Source organism: Salmo salar, unplaced genomic scaffold (assembly GCF_965601325.2).
Source record: "Salmo salar unplaced genomic scaffold, fSalSal1 ptg000384l, whole genome shotgun sequence".
Classification (NCBI taxonomy): domain Eukaryota; kingdom Metazoa; phylum Chordata; class Actinopteri; order Salmoniformes; family Salmonidae; genus Salmo; species Salmo salar.
In genome coordinates, this window is record NW_027675369.1 from 259,479 (window position 1) to 267,500 (window position 8,022).

The 8,022-nt window shown below is 42.2% G+C and overlaps 1 pseudogene across 1 annotated transcript in view; it reads right to left on the bottom strand.

Annotated features, from left to right (window-relative positions):
• Positions 1–1,685: 1,685 nt before the first annotated feature.
• Positions 1,686–8,022, bottom strand: part of LOC145875946 (E3 ubiquitin/ISG15 ligase TRIM25-like) — a 16,635-nt pseudogene continuing 10,298 nt past the window's right edge. The window contains exon 6 of the transcript XR_014391371.1: positions 1,686–1,846. The product of XR_014391371.1 is annotated as an E3 ubiquitin/ISG15 ligase TRIM25-like (transcript). The remainder of the gene's footprint in view (positions 1,847–8,022) is intronic.

The following is an 8,022-nucleotide window of genomic DNA, read 5'->3' on the forward strand; positions in this document are numbered from 1 at the left end:
TGTTGATAAAAACGTGGTTAATGTAGTTAATTACGACATTTCTGCGCTGAACTAGGTTGAATATTTGGTTAATGAAAACTACAACTCCCTTCAGCCCAGTGTCCCACATAGTTCTTGACTTGATTTCTCTCGTGAATGATTTGATTTCTCTCTGGAGAAACGGCGCGTTGGGATCACAGAAATAACGAACTAAATGGAATTCAAGTCATTGAACCCACATCGGTCAATTAGTTGTTGAATAACCGGAGAAAAAAAATACGAAATTTCGGTTAATCGCTCAGCACTTGCCCTCTCTCCAGTGCTTAATTTTAGCCGGATCCTACTGGAACAGGATCTGGCACCTCTCCGTCTTGGAACAGTTTCGTTTTGTCCGGATCCGGTACCTCTTCTGGCATGAAAAATAATTGTCACTTTTTGCAATGTAAAGATTCTAATAAACGTGATCAAAGTTCTTTGGAGTTGCCTCTTCTTTAATCCCCCCCCCCCCCCATCTCTCACTACAATGAGATTCACTTTCTATTATCTCTCTCTCCCGCTCTCTACTCCGATAGACATGAGCCTGCAACTCTCATCTCTCCAGCATTGCAATTCATAATGTCCTTATAGAGCCGCGCAAAGGGTTGAAATACATTTGACAAAGTTATGGTTACTGTTGTCTGTTGAGAAATAAATTAAATAGGCCTAGGCTATTGATGGATTCAATGTCGTTTTCATTGATCTCAGATTCTCAGTTTGTCCGTGTCTAAATTGCCTGTCATTTCGATCATTTTGTGCTTTCAAGACAACTTGGAACTCGAAAACAAATAAGCCGAATCATGATGTCAGTGATCGTCAGGTCGGAAAGTCGGAGCTCTAGAAGAGGCCAGAGTTCCCCATGTGGAATTTCAAATTGGATGACCATCCAAAACAAATTTTTCCAGTCGGAGCTCGTTATTTCCCCAATTTCGCAGTTGTCTTGAACGCACTGAAGTCTGAAGTCGTAGATTGCCCAGCTCCGAGTTCCCAGTTGTTTTGAACGCAGCATTAAAAAAAGATCGTGCCAAAATCTCCAATCGTAAAATGACGTAGAATTGCATTAAATGCGTTTATAAAAAGGCCAAACATTTTCTGGACCCTAGGCCACAAACCTTTTTTCCCCATGTGGGCAACTTCTGTAAATGCCTCTACTTACTGCTCTATGCCACTACGCAAATGTGATGATATGCATGCAATGCAGGTCACCCCCCTCTCGTGCTCACTTGTTCCGGCAACTCCTGATTTACAAATTAGGCACTGTCTAGCTCTTTTTTTCTCCCTCAGTCAGTCTTTTTCCAGTAACTCCACAGTCAACAACTCCACAGTCAACAACGTCTAGCCTAGGGGTGTCAAATTCGATTCACAAGTGTCTGCGGGTTTTTGGTTTTTCCTTTCAATAAAGACCTAGACAACCAGGTGAGGGGAGTTCCTAACTAATTAGTGACCTTAATTAATCTATCAAGTACAAGGGTGGAGGGATAACCTGCAGACTCTTGGCCCTCTGTGGAATGAGTTTGACACGTGACTAACCCTTACCTAGCTCTCTCTCTCTCTCTGTGGCTTGTATTCTTTCCCCTGGCTTCCTTGTTTGGGCACTCTCTCCCTCCCCTACTCGCTCTCTCCTCTTCCCCCTTTCTCTCCTTTCTCCCCCTCTCTACTCTGTTCCTCTCTCATTCTTCCACCCCTGGCAGTGCACTCTTAATCCCCCCGCCAGAGTCCATGCCCTTGTAGAGCAGAGAGCATACGCTGGCGACCGTCAGCCCAGCTCCAGTTGATGAGGTAGCAGCATATCGCTTAGGGGCCCTGGCATGGGTCACATCCTGCCACGGCCCTGCCGCAGCCTTCAGGGAGGCACCATCCTAGTCAACTCCCCCCTCCACTATCACTGCACTTCATGTGTAAGCACTGAGCATTCATGGCTGCTTCACCCAATCATAATAACTTATCACAATAAAATAACAACAGCTTGCAGTCAACGGTAGATCCACCTAGCCAGGTAAACACTTCTTTAATCACTAGATTGTAATACTGGGGTGGTGAACTATTAATGACTTACCACATAATTGTTAACAATATATAAATGAACGTCATATAAATGCACACACTCAATCTCATAGCAATATAACAAGGTCATTCTTCTTTCCGATTTGGATAATCTGGCAACGTCAAAGCATTCCCCCTAGCATGTCCATGTTTGTCTTGTCTTATAATGCATTTGTGTGGTATGGAGCCCACATACCTTCAAATCCAGAAGGCTAAATTAAAATGGCGTGCTGACTGTTAATGGAGTGGGACAAACATATGACTTCACTGTCTGTTGTGGCTTCAAGCTCATGTAATGAATAATACAACAGTCTCCACCTGTATCAGTGCAGTCAATGGGCCTGACAGTTGCTATTTATATGTATATTTTCAGCACAGTGTCTTCCCTCCACGATCACACTCAGTCAAATTGTCCTTGAATTACACAGACAAGATAGCAAAACAATACCCAGAGAAAAGACAGTTTATTATCCTCTTTTAAAAGCTAATCAGCATGTAGTGACATAGCCTGATGCAAAATAGAAATTCCAGGAGAAAAACTCTCCATGTAACTAAATTATGCTCTGAATGAAAGTAAGCTCACCCATGCGGTTAATTTGACTAATTTTCTGAAATGACTTTTGTTTCTCATGAGGCGATGTAGCTAGCTAATGAGTTTGTCGGTCCACTCCAGCTGAATAATATGTATAGAGATCCTATTAAATAACTATTCTAGTATTCTAATTCATAATTCTATGGTCATATGACCCACAATGAGAGACAACTGGGGAATGCAGCTGATCGGTAGATTACTACGCTGACATCACAATGTCAGACCTGGGAAGCACTGCTCCCATTGCCTTCCCATGCCCTCCGCCCATTTTCTCGGTCAGTCACAGCACCCCACCCACCCTTTTCCCCACCCCCTCCCACTTAATGACCCCATACCTCATTATGATCTGCAAAGTCCCTTGGTGTCCTCTCACCATATTTATTTTTAATTGAACCTTTATTTAACTAGGTAAGTCAGTTGAGAGCAAATTCTTATTTACAATGACGGCCTACCAAAAGGCAAAAGGCCTCCTGCAGAGACGTGGGCCTGGGATTAAAAATAAAAAATAAAAACAATATAAATATAGGACAAAACACACATCAAAACAAGAGAGACAACACAACATATGGTCCCCCACAGCACACCCTATCTCTTTAAAGGTACGGCACTCTGGTAAGAATGTACTGTATTTTCAACCACATGGCTGTCAGGTAGAGTCATAGCATCTGTACTGAGAGTGGTGTTATTGATATTTTTGCTACGAGTGCTTTACTATGTAGATTCTCCTCTTGTCATTTGTGAATTATTCCATCCTGTCTCAGAAGCACTCTGATGTAGCCAATGGTAATGTGCAGTTTGAACCATAACAACGTTTTAGTAAAGGGATGAGGGATGGCACTGGAGAAATGAAACCACTTTCAAAATTATAGACAGAGTTATGAATGCAAGGACTGACCTTCCACGGTATCAAAGTTATAGTTTTAACCATGTTTTGAGGCTATACAGTGTTTGTTTACATTCACATTGTTTACAAACAATGGAGTTAAACTAGATTATATTTTGCATTCTGATGGGGTACAACAGTTAAACTAAGGTCATAAATAGATGTATTGAAAAGTTGTTGACAAGCAGCCAGCAGCCAGTCCTCCAGACTGCTGCCTGAGCACCTTTGTCTGCTCACACAAGCTGTGCTCTGCTTTGATACCAACACAGAAATATATAGAAAGTCACTGATTTAATATTTCATATTTGTAACGAACATCTAACAACAGATGTCTGTTTGTATGTGGTCTGACAGAGGTTTGAGGACAGTGAAGGTCAAATGCGTAAGCATCATAAATGATTGCACTCTGAAGCAACAAATCTATAAATTAAACTGTTGACAGGATTATATCTTTGCCCCTTGGTGGAGTCAATCAAACTAAAAGACGTCAAGAAAAGTCAAGAAAGTCCACAGCCCACTTGCCTGACTCCTGCTATTCAGAAGAGTACAATTTTTTATTAAGGGTCTGGAAAAATACACAACACTATTTACATAGATAGAGAGGCTCCTCAATGGGAGCAGCACTTGTGAATACAATGAATTCAACTGAAATACAATGAACTCTTATGACTCAGAGCAATGGATTTGAAATATTCTTTCAAAATAAAATATCAAAGAAATGAATGACGTCCAGAGTTACAAAATTCCTGTAGTTGTCATTCAAGACTATGTGATAACTTGTTGATCTCAGGAGGTTTTGAATGTTATATGATCACATATGACTCAGGCATTTGAGTCACCTGGTTCAAAGGGACAGTTCACCATCCTCTGATTGGCAATCAGTGTGTGGTGTAAACCTTTGTTGATTCCGTATTGAATAGCAGTGATTGAATCAACGTGAATAGCTTGAAACATTCATGACTAAGACCTTTGTATAGACAGACATAGCTATCCTGATTTGTGCTGCAGCGAAAATAGAGAGGATGCATAGTACAGTAATGCATAGTACAGCAACGTGAAAGTGCAACCATACAGCTGAAGAGTAAAGGCTGGTAACAGTGCACCAACTCGTCTCTTTCTCCTGCTTTAAAAACCTTTTACTGCAGAGGACTACATCAGTGTCACACAGAGTGTTTCTTGGTAGTCAAACAAATCTACTTTGAAACAAAAGTACTCCACTCGTAGGAGTGGTTTGTTCATAACCATCCTCCTTTTTGAGGCCACTAGGTCATTTGACTGCAGGAAAGGGCTACAGCTGGAATCCTTAATTGGTGAAACTGCCACATCCGTTTGGGATTACAACAACAAAGAAGTTACTGCAAACAACCAACACTGTTTTTCCCTCTGACATTATTGCATGCGTGATAGAACAGCACAATATGTACTGCAATTTTCTGACGTCGCTGCCGGAGTCTCCTCTCCTCTGTTTCAACAACAAAACAAAAACAATAACAAAAAAGACACACACACACACACACACACACACACACACACACACACACACACACACACACACAGAGAGATTTGGTCCTCAGATACTCAAGAAGTTCTAAAGCTGCACCAATGAGAGCATCTTGACTGGCTGCTTCGCCGTCTGGTATGGCAACTGCACCGCCCTTGACCACAAGGCTCTACAGAGGGTGGTGCGGACAGCCTAGTACTTCTCTGGGGCCGAACTCCATGCCATCCTGGACGTTTATACCAGGCGGTGTCTAAGGAAGGCCCAGGAAATTGCCAAAGACTTCAGCCACCTAAGCACATGGACTGTTCTCTGTGCTACCGGAGCAACGGGTCTCAGACCAACAGGCTCCAAGATAGCTTCTATCTTGAAAGCAATTCGACTGCTGAATAGCTTCTCAGACTATCTGTACTGACTCTACCTGCACTGGCTATATACACATACACATGTCTCGATCCACACACACAACACACACACATAACACACTCACGCATACTGATGTCACATACACACACACACACGCCACCACAGACTCACACCCAGCATATGCACTGCTGCTACTTTTCACTCTTATTATTATATTTATATATATACTGCTCAAAAAAATAAAGGGAACACTTAACCAACACATCCTAGATCTGAATGAAATAAATAATCTTATTAAATACTTTTTTCTTTACATAGTTGAATGTGCTGACAACAAAATCACACAAAAATAATCAATGGAAATCCAATTTATCAACCCATGGAGGTCTGGATTTGGAGTCACACTCAAAATTAAAGTGGAAAACCACACTACAGGCTGATCCAACTTTGATGTAATGTCCTTAAAACAAGTCAAAATGAGGCTCAGTAGTGTGTGTGGCCTCCACGTGCCTGAATGACCTCCCTACAACGCCTGGGCATGCTCCTGATGAGGTGGCGGATGGTCTCCTGAGGGATCTCCTCCCAGACCTGGACTAAAGCATCCACCAACTCCTGGACAGTCTGTGGTGCAACGTGGCGTTGGTGGATGGAGCGAGACATGATGTCCCAGATGTGCTCAATTGGATTCAGGTCTGGGGAACGGGCGGGCCAGTCCATAGCATCAATGCCTTCCTCTTGCAGGAACTGCTGACACACTCCAGCCACATGAGGTCTAGCATTGTCTTGCATTAGGAGGAACCCAGGGCCAACCGCACCAGCATATGGTCTCACAAGGGGTCTGAGGATCTCATCTCGGTACCTAATGGCAGTCAGGCTACCTCTCAATTTAGAACACACATTTAGAACCCTCGTTTAGAACGCTCATTTAAACGCTCCTTTAGAACGCTCTTTTAGAACCCTAATTTAGAACCCTCGTTTAGAACCCTCATTTAGAACGCTCTTTTAGAACCCTCATTTAGAACGCTCATTTACAACAACAATCAGCGTTTGAGCTGGACACTTTTTTCAGAAACTATTTACACAAAAACACACACAGTCCTTACAAAGTTTATCTCCAGAATGTGAGCAGTTTATTTTTTGAAGGAAATGGTTCATATATTCACAGAAGTATATATATTTAATCACTGAACAGTAGCAGAACTTACTTCATCTGTTCCTGACTCTGGATAGTGGATTAAAAAGACCACCTGTTGTTACATCAACACCAGACATCATGATTCATGGAAATGGACATTGTATTTTATCAAATATGAAAACCTTAAATCTCTTCAAATTCAAAACAGTCAGAAAATAAGGATTGTACATAAAACAGAGCAGAATAAATCATCACATCTGGGGACCATCACCACCAGCATGACTAGTATCTATGTGGACCCTACTATAGTTTAACCAGCTCAGCTATAGACTACACCAGCATGACTAGTATCTATGTGGACCCTACTACAGTTTAACCAGCTCAGCTATAGACTACACCAGCATGACTAGTATCTATGTGGACCCTACTACAGTTTAACCAGCTCAGCTATAGACTACACCAGCATGACTAGTATCTATGCTGACCCTACTACAGTTTAACCAGCTCAGCTATAGACTACACCAGCATGACTAGTATCTATGTGGACCCTACTACAGTTTAACCAGCTCAGCTATAGACTACACCAGCATGACTAGTATCTATGTGGACCCTACTACAGTTTAACCAGCTCAGCTATAGACTACACCAGCATGACTAGTATCTATGTGGACCCTACTACAGTTTAACCAGCTCAGCTATAGACTACACCAGCATGACTAGTATCTATGTGGACCCTACTACAGTTTAACCAGCTCAGCTATAGACTACACCAGCATGACTAGTATCTATGTGGACCCTACTACAGTTTAACCAGCTCAGCTATAGACTACACCAGCATGACTAGTATCTATGTGGACACTACTACAGTTTAACCAGCTCAGCTATAGACTACACCAGCATGACTAGTATCTATGTGGACCCTACTACAGTTTAACCAGCTCAGCTATAGACTACACCAGCATGACTAGTATCTATGTGGACCCTACTACAGTTTAACCAGCTCAGCTATAGATTACACCAGCATGACTAGTATCTATGTGGACCCTACTACAGTTTAACCAGCTCAGCTATAGACTACACCAGCATGACTAGTAACTATGTGGACCCTACTACAGTTTAACCAGCTCAGCTATAGACTACACCAGCATGACTAGTATCTATGTGGACCCTACTACAGTTTAACCAGCTCAGCTATAGACTAAACCAGCATGACTAGTATCTATGTGGACCCTACTACAGTTTAACCAGCTCAGCTATAGACTACACCAGCATGACTAGTATCTATGTGGACCCTACTACAGTTTAACCAGCTCAGCTATAGACTACACCAGCATGACTAGTATCTATGTGGACCCTACTACAGTTTAACCAGCTCAGCTATAGACTACACCAGCATGACTAGTATCTATGTGGACCCTACTACAGTTTAACCAGCTCAGCTATAGACTACACCAGCGTGACTAGTATCTATGTGGACCCTACTACAGTTT